Below are 12,588 nucleotides of genomic sequence, written 5' to 3' on the forward strand. Positions count from 1 at the left end.
TATTTTTTGTGTGCTTGAGTGTTTTGCCTTCATGAATATATATGTACCACATGCATACCTAGTCTGTGGAGGTCAGAGAGCACATCATCTTTTTTTTTTAAAAGATTTATTTATTATTATACATAAGTACACTGTAGCTGTCTTCAGACACACCATAAGAGGGCATCAGAACTCATGATGGGTGGTTGTGAGCCACTATGTGGTTGCTGAGATTTGAACTCGTGACCTTTAAAAGAGCAGTCGGTGCTCTTAACCGCTGAGCCATCTCACCAGCCCCGAGAGCACATCATCTTGAAGTTACAGATGGTTATGAGCCACTATGTGAGTGCTGGGAATCAACCCTGGATCTGCTGCGAGATCAGCAAGTGCTTATAACCTCTGAACCATCTATTTATAACCAGAGAACTTTTAGAAATATAGAATTTTAGCATGGCATGATAGCTTATTCCTGGAATCCCAACACTTTGAAGATTGAGACTTGAAGAGGAAAGGATTTATTTAATCTTAGCAGTCCATCATCCAGGAGAGCAAGGGCAGGAACCTGGAGGCAGTAACTGATGCAGAGGCCATGAAAGAATGTTGCTTGTTAGCTTGCTGACTTGCTCAGTCTACTTTCTAATATACCTCAGGACCACCTGACCAAAGTCGGCCCTACCGAAGTGCTACAAGCTGGCCTACAGACCAACTTTATGCAGACTTTTTTTTTTTTTTTTTTTTTACCCAATTGAGATTCTTCTTCATGGGTAACTGTAGCTGGTGTCAAGTAGAGAAAGAGACTAATGGGGACGAGGGCTGTGAGTTCTAATCTAGCCTGGACTATAGAATGATACTCTCAGAAAAACCTACCATCATGGCCATTTTAAGGTTATAGCTCAGGAACATTAAGAAATTCATATTGGCCGGGCGGTGGTGGCGCACGCCTTTAATCCCAGCACTTGGGAAGCAGAGACAGGAGGATTTCTGAGTTCGAGGCCAGCCTGGTCTACAGAGTGAGTTCCAGGACAGCCAGGGCTACACAGAGAAACCCTGTCTCTAAAACACCAAAAAAAAAAAAAAAAAAAAAAAAAAAAAAAAAAGAAAAGAAAAGAAAGAAAGAAATTTATATTGGAAGCTGGAGAGATGGCTGCTCTTGCAGAGGACCTAAGTTCAGTTCCCAGCACATGTAAGGCTACTCACTACCACCTGGAACTCTAGTTTTAGGATATCTAATTTCTACTTCTGTTGGGATCTGTAGTACCTGCATGTCCATAGTGCACATAATGCATTTATGTACACACACACACACACACACATATAATAAATAGGTAAATAGATAGATAGATGGATACCTAGATAGGTAGATGGATGGATGGATGGATAGGTAGATAGATAAACATAAAAAAATAAATCTTTCAGAAACTTACATTGGGAAGCTACCACTGGCATCCACCAAACAAAACTTAGCTTGTAAAATGAGTGAGCAGATTAAAGCCTGAGAATTAAGCACCAATTCTTTTTCCTAACACCTGATAACTACTATCTACTTCTAAAGTTTTTATTATTCTTATTTATTTTTGGTCTTTCTAGGCAAGGTTTCTCTGTGTGCCCCTGGCTATTCTGGAACTCATTTTGTAGATCGGGCTGGCCTAGAACTCAGATCCATCTGCCTTTGCCTCCCAAGTGCTGGATTAAAGTTGTGTGCCTCCCCCCGCCATTATTTCTTATATTAGTGTATGTGTATATGACATAGGTGGATGGATAGATGGATAGGTGGATGGATAGATGGATAGATAGATGGATAGATAGATAGATGGATAGATAGATGGATAGATGGATAGATAGATGGATAGATAGTGAGTTTGGGGACATTGTGCAGGTCAGAGAATAAATTTATGCTATTAACTCTCTCCCACCATGAGAGATTCTGGGGTTGTTTCAGCAATACCTGCTTGTACAGGATGACTTTACCTGCTTAGCTCATAAAAAGGTCCCACTCTCCTTTTTATGAATACTTTTCATTTGTTCTTTCACATTTCATACATGGATATAATGTATATTAATCATATTCACTCACTACTGCATTTTTATCTTTATAAACTTGGCTCTTCATAGAAGTGAAGTCATACAGTGTTTGTCCCTTGTGACTGGTTTATTTTACTTAGCAGCATATTCTCAAGTTTCACACTGTAGCAAAATCATGTTTTCTTTTCCTTTCAAGGTCAAATCACACAAGTACTCATGTACACACACACACAAATGCACACATGTATGTATATGCACATGCACACATGCATAGGCACATAGGCATGCACACATATACATAGAGGCATATATATGTATATATATATATGTTTTTTCAAATAACATGCATTTGGTTGGACATGTCAGGTTATATTTACCTATTCATTTATTGCTTATGACTTTTGACTAATGTGCTAAATAAAGAAGGCAGGTAGAATGTGGGTGAACAAATATCTGTTTTGATTTCCTGTAATAGTTTTCTTGATTGCTGTGGCTTGAACCGAAGGTCCCATCCATCTTGGCAAGGATATTACTGCTTCAGTTTCTTAAAATATATGCTCATAAGTAGAATTTTTGGATCAAATGGCAACACCGTCTGAATGCCGGAGGTCCTGTCCTTGTCTTCTCCACCACCAGCTGGTCCTGCTGGTTTCCACATTAAGTGGAATATCATATCCAGCCGTGCTCTTATTTCTCCCCTTTAGCTTGCTAATGAGGGTGAGGGAAACTTCAGTAGGGCTATGACTCTGAGCATTTTTTCAGGTTATTTTTTTAAGATTTAATTTTTACTTTTATGTGTGTGTGTCTGTGTGAATATGTGTGTTGGTGCCCAGAAAGGCCAGATGAGAGCATCAGCTCCCCTGGAGCTGTTGGTGGGGTGCCTTCTGTGAGATGCTGAACCTAGGTCCTCTGCTCAAACTGTTGAGCCATTTCTCCAGTTTCTTTTTCTTTTTTTTTTTTTTTTGGTTTTTTCGAGACAGGGTTTCTCTGTGTAGCCCTGGCTGTCCTGGAACTTACTCTGTAGACCAGGCTGGCCTCGAACTCAGAAATCCTCCTGCCTCTGCCAAGTGCTGGGATTAAAGGCGTGTGCCACCACTGCCCGGCTGTTTCTTCAACCTCTTGAACTTGTCCTCGTCCTCGTCCTCCTCTTGCTCTTCTTTGGCAGCTCTGGGCTGATCCTTAGGCCTCTCATGTGCTGCAATTACTCTGTCATTGAGGTGTATCCTAAGGTCTCCATTCTTTTAATTTTTTAAAAAAAGTTTAAAAATTTTTTATATGTATGGGTGTTTTGCTGGCATGTCTGTATACCATGTGAGTTCAGTGCCCACGGAGTCCAGAAGAGGGTATTTTATTCCCATGAACTGGAGTTACAGACATTTGTGAGCTTGCATATTGGGGCTGGGAATAGAACCTGGGTCCTCTGAAAGAGCAGCCAGTGCTCTTGGAGTTGTCTCTCCAACCTCTGACTTTTATTTTTTTAATGTTTGTTTATTTCCTCATTGTGTGTATATGTGTAGGCATAAGTGTACCACAGTGTGCTTATGGAGGTCTGAGAACAAGTTTTTGGGGTCAATTCTCACCTCTTGTCATGTTGTCCAGGGAATCAATCTAAGATCATGAGGCCTGGTGCCAATGGCCTTCACACGCTGAGCCATGAGCCATCTCACTGGCCTCTTTTGACTTTTAAATAGTATGCCTTTGTCAAATTTCAGAACTAGGTTGTAGATACAATTCTCATTGCCCCGCCTCCCCCCGCCCCCTCCAATCTCATGCTCAGGTACCTGCCAGGACAGAATCTATGCTTCTGCATTGTAGAAAGAGTTCCCAGGCTCTGCTTGGCTCTAAGCTCATCCCTTCCTCATACAAGGTGAAAGGAAGATGCAGGTGTTTCTCCAGCATGGTAGCGTGGCACAGAAATGCTACCATGAATGAGTCTAGATTCATCATTTCCCACCGCCGTGTTTCTACGCTTGGTCTGAGCCTGAGGGTTGAGAAGTCACTTTGTTCTTTATCAGTGTGCTCTTCCTGAGTTTTCTACCTACTTGAATTAGTCTAGTATTTTCAGTGTGACAGAATTCTGTCTTCTCTTTCCCTGTGTGGCCTCCTCACAAATGCTTACACGTTAACACTAAGCAAACTGCAATCCCTTGTCCCTCTTGTTTGTCAGTCATCTGGATGTGACCACATGTCTATCCAGGTCAGCTCCTTAGAACCTCTCCAATGCCCTCTGTTCACACTAAGAAACCACTGCATGTCCAGGAGCCTCTCACTTCTTGTCTCAGGCGTCTGAAGAGCATTTTCTTCTTCCTGGGATATGCCTTGTCTGCTGGGGGGGAGATGACGTCACCCGGACAGCTGGCTCTTCCTTGGTGCCAAGGTTGTGGGCTGCTGTGGTAATTGGCTTGGCAGAGCACTCCCTAAAAGGTTGTCCTCCAGCTGTTATTGAGTTAAGGCCTCTAGGCTAACCATGCTAGGAGTTCTTTTAGGCAGCAGCTGTCACGCCTAATTATCAAGAGCTATAGAAGAGGTGTTTCCAAGGGGACCTCTTATCTCTGAGAGCAGTGACCAGGCTGTAACATTTGGAAGAAGAGATGAAGGCCTAAGTGGAGGGTTTGAGAGCTGCAGATCAAAGCACAAGACAGGAATGTTTTCTTGACAGCCAAGGACAATGGAATTCACTGTTTTTTAAATTTTTAAATTTTTATTCTTACTTTTATTTCTGGTGCTAAGGTTATACAACATTCTAGGCAAATACTGTATCAGAGATACACCTCAGTTTTCACTGACTGTCGCTTAAAAGACTATTTTCTTTTCTCAGGGTACACAATTTGTCACACATTATCAATACTGTACACTCTGGTTGAAATTTTCCTGGGCATGCACAGGAGTTGGAAGTGCTCTTTATACCTGAAACTCCATTCTCTTTAATCTTCTCCATACACTTGCAAACTAACCCAAGGGAAGCCTCGAGCATCATGGAGTGTCCTTAACCACTGAGGAATACTGGTGCTTCCTACCCTAAACTAGAATGTTCACGGTGATGATTCAGGAGGCTCCCATTCTACTCCACTGCAGTAGGTACTTAAAGTTATAATGTGAGCCATGTGTGTAGTCTAATTAGTTTTGAAGCTCAGAGTGATCTAGAGCTCACTATGTAGTCTAGACTGGCCTCAAAATCATGCTAGTCCTCCTGCCTCAGATCCCTAAGTGTTGAAATCACAAGCATGAATGACTGTGCCTTAACCTACAGTTTTCTAGTTATCTCACATCTCTTAGAGCTGTCTCACACAGGAGCACAAAATTGCTTGATTAAAATAACGGCTTCTGTGTTGGCTCTGGGAAGCTGAAGTCAGGAGCAGAGAGTTAGCAAAGACCCTCCTGCTCCTACTTCTAAAGCCCTCTCCCTCTTTTTAAGGGCCTTCTCTTCTTCTAACGCCCTTTCCCCCTCATAAAGACCTACTTTCCCCCTCTTTTCCTCCCCAACCTTCCCTCTTCTTCCTTCCTTCTCTCAGTAGGGGACATCTCTTGGCGACCCTTGAGATGCTTTTGTTTGTCTCGTTGCCCATGCCAGTCTTTGCCTTGCTCTTCAGTCGCTTCTCTTCCCAGTTTGTGTCTTTGTGTTCAAATCTTTGAGCCCTAGGAGCCACAATATCACATTAAAAAATGAGAGGACTGGGGTGTGGTCCAGTTGTTCAGGGCTTGTCTATCATATTAATAACTTGGGTTGATTCCACAGCAAGAGGACAGGGAGATGTGTATGTGCACATATATATATAATATGATATATTTATATTTAATATGCCTCTATATAGAGAAACATATATAAGTTTAAGTTAGAGAGAGAGAACTAGAACTTAAATTTTATTAAGTGATTTTCTTTTTAGCCTGTTACTCTAAAAGTTATTATCACAGTATGGGGTGAATATAAAATCATTAAAATAATTTTTAAAAATACGTCATTTAATCTGTGTAATGTGGGAGTGTGTGTAAGTCACAGTGGATGTGTCTAGATGACCTTTGAGAACCTCTCTAATGTGTGGATTCTACAGATTGTACTCAAGTTGTCAGACTTGGTGGCAGGCACCTTTTCCAGTGAGCCATCTTGCTGGCCCAATGATATTTTTTGGTGTGTTTTAGACAGAGTCTTGCTGTATAATCTAGACTGTCCTTGAACTCACAATCATTCTTCCTCAGTCTCCTGAATGCTGCCAGGATTATATGTATAGACTACCATATTCAATCTAATAAGATTAAGGCATTAAAATTATATTTGTTTTTCAATTAGTGCGCGCGCGTGCACACACACACATATACTACAACATCTCTGTGGAGTCTAGATATCAATCTGTTAGAGTTACTTTTGTTCTACAGTGTGGGGCTCTGAGGTTCGGGCTCAGGTCGTAAGCCTTGGTAGCAAGCATTTTCAACCAGTGAACCATTTTGCTGGCCCCATATATTTTAATATTGGCCCCACATCTCAGCTTGGATGGCCATTTTCCCCTCTCTCCCTCTTTGCCTCCTTTCCTTCCCTCTTTCTCCCCCTCTCCTTCGCTCTATTAAGTTTGTTTGGTTTTGTACTGCTGGGGAGTTAAACCCAGGACCATACCTGGTGTCGTGACACCAAACTGAGCTTTTCCCTCTGCTTCGTTCTTTTCTTTGAGATGGCAAACCTTTATGGAGTGCTGGCTGTCCTGAAACTTGCTATTGGACAAGGCCATCTTTGAACTCACAGAGACCCACCTGCTTCTACTTCCATAGTTCTAGGATTAAAGGTGACCACTACCATAACCAATCTTATTTGTTTGCCTGTTTTCTTTGGACAGGGTTGCAGTATGTGGCCTAGGCTGGCTTTGAACTCATGCCTCTCTTCTCAAAGTTGAGCACTACTTTGCCTGCTTTTCTTCTTTTTGGTTCTAGGGAATAAACATAGGACTGCACACTCGCAAGGTAAGACGACCACTGAGCCACAGCCCTAGCAGACTGTCGCTGTATTGTCAGCCTCTGTGGTGGCTCTCTGGAGTGCCACGGTGCCACAAAACCATTGAACTGTCATTGTTCCGTTTCATGCCTTTTACCTCTTGTCTTCTTTTGCTTTGGGAGTTTTCTGTTTATTTTAGGAACAAAATTCACTTTTGAACAATAGAAACAAAAATTGACTTTGCAAAAATTACTGGAGTAATAAGATTAGCCAGTTTTACAAGGAAAGCCATATAAAATATGTATATGACTATATTATACATATATATTCAGTGCTAGATTTGCATATAAGAATCCTTAGTCACATTTAAGTGCCAGTATTCATTGTGTGATAGAATGGACTCAGCACTCTAACACAGTGGCTTAAATATGAGTGGCTAGCGGCGTGGTGGTGGCGCAAGCCTTTAATCCCAGCACTTGGGAGGCAGAGGCAGGCAGATTTCTGAGTTCTAGGCCAGCCTGGTCTACAGAGTGAGTTCCAAGACAGCCAGGGCTACACAGAGAAGCCCTGTCTCGGAAAGAGTGGGTTATTATAAACCCCCTGCTGGGAGAATTGTGACTTGAGATTTATAAGCCCTGCTGAACAGGGCTGTTGTTTTATGTCAAGTAGGCCAAGTAGAGGTGCAAGCTTTTCGTTCTCTGCTGACTACATGCTAAGCCATTGCAACTTCATCTTGAAGTTGCAATCTCTGGCTCTGAAAGTCTGCAGGGTCTTATCTAAGATTAAAAAATCATTATTCATTCACTTGAATTTTAATAAGGAAGGCAAGATGGTTTTATTTTGATTTTTAATTTTTATTTATTTATTTTTATATGTATGAATGTTTTGCCTGCATGCGTACTTGGTACTTGGTGCTTGAAGCCAAAATAGAATCTCAGATTTCGTGAGACTGGAGTTACAAAATATTGTGAGCGACCATATGGGTGCTGGGAATTGAACCCAGGTTCTCTGGAAGAGCAGCCAGTGCTCTTAACTGCTTAGCTGTGCGTCCAGCCCTTTAAAGTTACTTAATTTATGTTTAATTTTATGTACAGGGGTGTTTTGTCTGCATATATAAATGTACAACAAGTCACAAGTCATCAGGCTTTTTTAAAAAAGATGTATTTATTTATTTTATGTATATGAGTACACACTGTAGCTGTACAGATAGTTGTGAGCCTTCATTTGGTTGTTGGGGATTGACTTTTTAGGGCCTCTGCTCGCTCTGGTAGACCCCACTTGCTCCAGTTAGCCCCACTCGCTCAGTCCCTGCTTGCTCTGGCCCACAGGTTTATTTATTATAAATAAGTACACTGTAGCTGTCTTCAGACGCACCAGAAGAGAGCATTACAGGTGGTTGTGAGCCACCATGTGGTTGCTGGGATTTGAACTCAGGACCTTTGGAAGAGCAGTCTTCTTACCCGATGAGCTATCTCACCAGCCCAAAGTCTTCCTTCTTTTAAAAATTTATTTAATGGGGCTACTCCAGTTCCGGGGATCTGACACCCTCACACAGACATACAGGCAAGTAGAATACCAATGTACATAAAATAAAAATAAATAATCTGAAACATTAATTTAATAAATTTACTTTGGTTTTCAAACAGTCTTGCTATGTAGAACAAGCTGTTCTGGAATTCTCCCATTTTAAAATGTTTTGTTTTGAGGGAGCCTTACTACTAAACTACCTAGGATGGCCTTGACCTTCTTCTGGAGCTCTGTTGAGCTTGAATTGACAACCCTCTTGCTCTGCCTGCTTCCTGAGAAGCTGATGATTCAGGCATGCGCAACTAAGCCCAACCAGGTCCTTCAGTCCCTCCCCCACCCCCTTTTTTGTTGTCCAATAAATCTTGTGTGTGTGTGTGTGTATGTGTTCTGTATATGCATATGCATACTTATGCAAGAAAGCCAGAGGGCTTTATCACTTTTAGCCTTTATTCCCGTGAGACAGTCTATTGCTGACCCTGGAGTAGGCTGGTGACTCGAAAGATCTAACTATCTTTTATTTCCACTCCACCTCAAAATTTGACTTTGATGTGGGTGCTGAGAATTTGAATTCAGGTCCCATGTTTGCACAACAAATATTCTTACTTGCTAAATCATCCCCCAGTTCCTGGATTGTTAAATTTTCTTTCTCTCTCTCTTTCTCTCTCTCTTTCTTTCTCTCTCTCTCTCTCTCTCTCTCTGTTGTATATGTGTGTGTGTGTGTGTGTGTGTGTGTGTGGTGTTCGAAACAGTGTCTCTCTATGTAGCCCTGGGACATGCTATGTAGACCAGGCTGGCTTCCGAGTCAGAGATCTACCCACCTCTCTGTTTTTCAAATGCTGGGATTAAACAAAGACATATGCCATCATGCCCAGCTTTGAATTATGGAATTTGGTGCTTGAGAGTGATACAGCTTCTTGTTCCGCACTGTCAGCAGGATGACAGTTGCTAGGAAAGGTTGGCTTTGTTCTCTTCCATCCAGAGTTTACACCAGTTTGCTCTCTGCACTCAGCAGCTGTCCAAGAAAGAGGATCCAGGCTATGGCTGCTATTGTCTCAGAAGCAAAATTATTGAGCTTGTAGAGCTTGTAGGGTTGGGGACTCCACAGAATGGGAAAGCACTGCCTAACATGGGTGAGATCTTGAGGTTACCTTCCGAACTTGGAAGAATTTTTAGAAAATATGGGTGTGACTACCATGGTGAGTGAAACTCTTCAATGACATGATTCCATAGAGTTCAGACTTCTCATTCCTACTCAGCTGAACTCTAACTCTAAAGTAAACCTTAGATCTAATGAGAAATGGTTCCGGTTGAACACTTGAGGATTCCTTAATCTCTATTTATTTGTTTATTTATTTTTGGTTTTTCAAGACAAGGTTTTTCTACGTAGCCCTGTCTGCCTTGAAACTTACTCTATAGACCAGGCTGTCATCTAACTCTGAGGTCTGGCAGCTTTTGTCTCTTGAGTGTTGTGATTAGAAGATTAAAGGTGTGTGCCCCCTCACCCAGCTGCACTGCTCTCTATTTTTAAGTTTATCTCACTCTTGGTCTAAACATTGATGCTTCTTCCATCTGTCAGAGGGTTTTAATTCTCTGCTGTATTAATGGGAGTATGCTGTCTTTGTCACACAATGGCTGGTTGATTCTGAACTGGAAATTTAAAGAAAAAGAAAATAAGATGATTCTTCGGGAAGTTAGTAATAGAAAAGGTATAGAGAGGTTTCTTACTAGCCTCCATGTCTGTTATCAAAGGAGAAAAAGTGAAGATTCTGGGTTGGGTGACCACGGGAGAAAGAGGGGAGGTTGCAGGCATCTGCCATTTAACACCTTGAGGTTCTCTTTGAGACAGCATTGTTGTCATTAAGGCAGAGGCTGTAGGACTCACATGCTCTCTCCTCCTCCTTCCCTCAACTCTGCTCTTCTAACTTGCTGGCTGCGCTCCAGCCCCACCTGCCCCACCAGCCCCTCCAGCCGTGGGCAGGCACCCCTTCCTCTTTGCAGTCTTCCTCACAGGGCATCTTCTCTTCTGCTTTCAGTCACTCAGCTGTCTTTATCTTTTTCTTTCTTCCTGTACTGCACTGATGCTTTGAAATGTAATTTGCTCATTTTGTGTTGCCTGGTGGCTTGCTGCACCCAGAAAAGGCTCTTTGTTTCCTCTCACATATAACAAAATGCTTCATTTTTCCACCTCAATATCTGTTTTCCTTCTTCTTGGAATTGTGGCAACCATGATACCTGCTTGAGCAGAAGCAGAAACTTGTTCTTAGCTAAGGAAAGAAGTGTAAGATCAACTTGAGAGTCACCCTCTCTGTTCTTACAGAGACAGGGTCAGAGACGGGGATACAGGCTTATAAAGGGGAAGAGTATTCTTATGGTCTTCTGGGAATGGGCAGAAGTTTTCTGGAGAATTTAAATTCTGCCTCTAGTCTGGTGACAGTGGCACACACCTTTATTCACAGAAACTGAGAGCCAGAGGCAGGTGAATCTCTGAATTAGAGGCCAGCTTGGTTTAGGGAACAAACTCCAGTATGGTCTGAACTTCACAGAGAAACAATGTCTCAAAAAACCAAAATCCACCAACCAACCAACTAACCAAACACTTAAGAAACAACAAAACCTCTGCTTTTTTTCTCTCCTTTTGGGGCCTTTCTAGTTGCTGCATGGCAATTGTCAACTGTCACATGTTGGTTTTCAGTAGTGTTATGATGAAGTTAGAGACTGTCTTGTAGTCATCCCAGCAACCCTCTTAGATCCCATACTTTTGTCTTGTCCTGAACAGGGGATTCTGACTTTTAGGCATCCTGTTCTCAGAGACAAACAAGATTAGGGGCCAGTAGAAATGCAGCTGGGGTGCTGGGTGGAGGCTACGGTGCAAGGTTTGAGTGGCTTTGATTCTTTTTTTTTTCGAGACAGGGTTTCTCTGTGTAGCCCTGGCTGTCCTGGAACTCACTCTGTAGACCAGGCTGGCCTTGAACTCAGAAATCCACCTGCCTCTGCCTCTCAAGTGCTGGGATTAAAGGCGTGTGCCACCACCGCCTGGCTGAGCTGTTTTTATTCAATCTCTTTCTACCTTACTATTATTTTAAAGAGTTGTGTGTGTGTGTGTGCGCGCGCGCGCGCGCGCGCGCGCGCGTATGTGTACATATATATAAATAAGGGTAGGTTCTGGCAGAGTCTAGATGAGGGTGTCAGATCTTTTGGAGCTGTCCATCTTATTTTTTGAGATAGTCTTTCACTGCAGCCAGAGCCCACTGTTTTAGTAGACATATCCAGAGCACCAGTAAATGATATTGGGGGAAGAAAAGGGGCTTTCCAAAGGTACCAGGGATCTTTCAATTAAGGACCTTACTTGAAAGCCTACCCATCACACAGTATGGTAAGCCTGGTAGAGTAAATTATATGTCCTTCATGTTTGGTCTCCATTTTATAGCCGAGGTCACTGCATAGAAGCTAAATAAGTCAGCTTTATTCTTTTCTACAGAGCTAAGGAGGTGTGAGTCTTCAGGGAAACCTGAGATTTGTATCAATTATTATATAAATTTTTTCTTGTCCTCTCACTGTTTGGGAGTGTTGCTTAGTTTATGAAGCTAGTGTTGTAGACTATCTTTGATTTGACCTGGACAATCCCCTGGGGAATGCAAAAGCAAAATGTCTGAGCTGTAGGTACAACCAGCAGAAGCAAATCTGAAGTCCCACCACTTTACTTTCCCCTGGTTTTGTTACTCTTCTTACATATATAGAAAATTACTTAGCCCGGTCTTTTTGGGCTGGTGCTCTGAGCAGACCTTGGGTACAAATTTTGCAGCCAGTCCCACAACACGCAGAGAAAGTTCTACATTCAGGCACTCTAATACAGCCAGGATCAGAGGATCAGACATGAGGAGGACCAAACATCTGTCCCAACACCAGGAGTAACTGGGACCAGCAGGATCCAGGCAAGCAGGAACTCCGCCAGACCAGTGGCATGGGTTCCTTCTAGTCTGTTTGGGCCAGTGCTCTGAGCAGACCTTGGGCACAAATTTTGCAGCCAGTCCCACAACACCCAGAGAAAGCTCCACTCCCAGGTGCTCTAATATGCCCAAAATCACAGGATCCCAGAGACAGCTTGACTCTGAGGAGTTCTGACACAACCAGGATCACAGGAA

The 12,588-nt window shown here is 42.5% G+C and overlaps 1 protein-coding gene and 1 long non-coding RNA gene across 4 annotated transcripts in view; one reads left to right on the forward strand and one right to left on the reverse strand.

The window, feature by feature from the left end:
* The window catches only part of Kat2b (lysine acetyltransferase 2B), a 106,718-nt gene that overhangs the window by 25,501 nt on the left and 68,629 nt on the right, over positions 1-12,588 (forward strand). The window lies entirely within an intron of this gene.
* Positions 1-12,588, reverse strand: part of LOC116075451 — a 46,395-nt gene that overhangs the window by 4,883 nt on the left and 28,924 nt on the right. The gene's annotated exons all lie outside the window — the stretch shown is intronic.

This window comes from Mastomys coucha, unplaced genomic scaffold, assembly GCF_008632895.1.
Source record: "Mastomys coucha isolate ucsf_1 unplaced genomic scaffold, UCSF_Mcou_1 pScaffold3, whole genome shotgun sequence".
NCBI classification, from domain to species: Eukaryota; Metazoa; Chordata; class Mammalia; order Rodentia; family Muridae; genus Mastomys; species Mastomys coucha.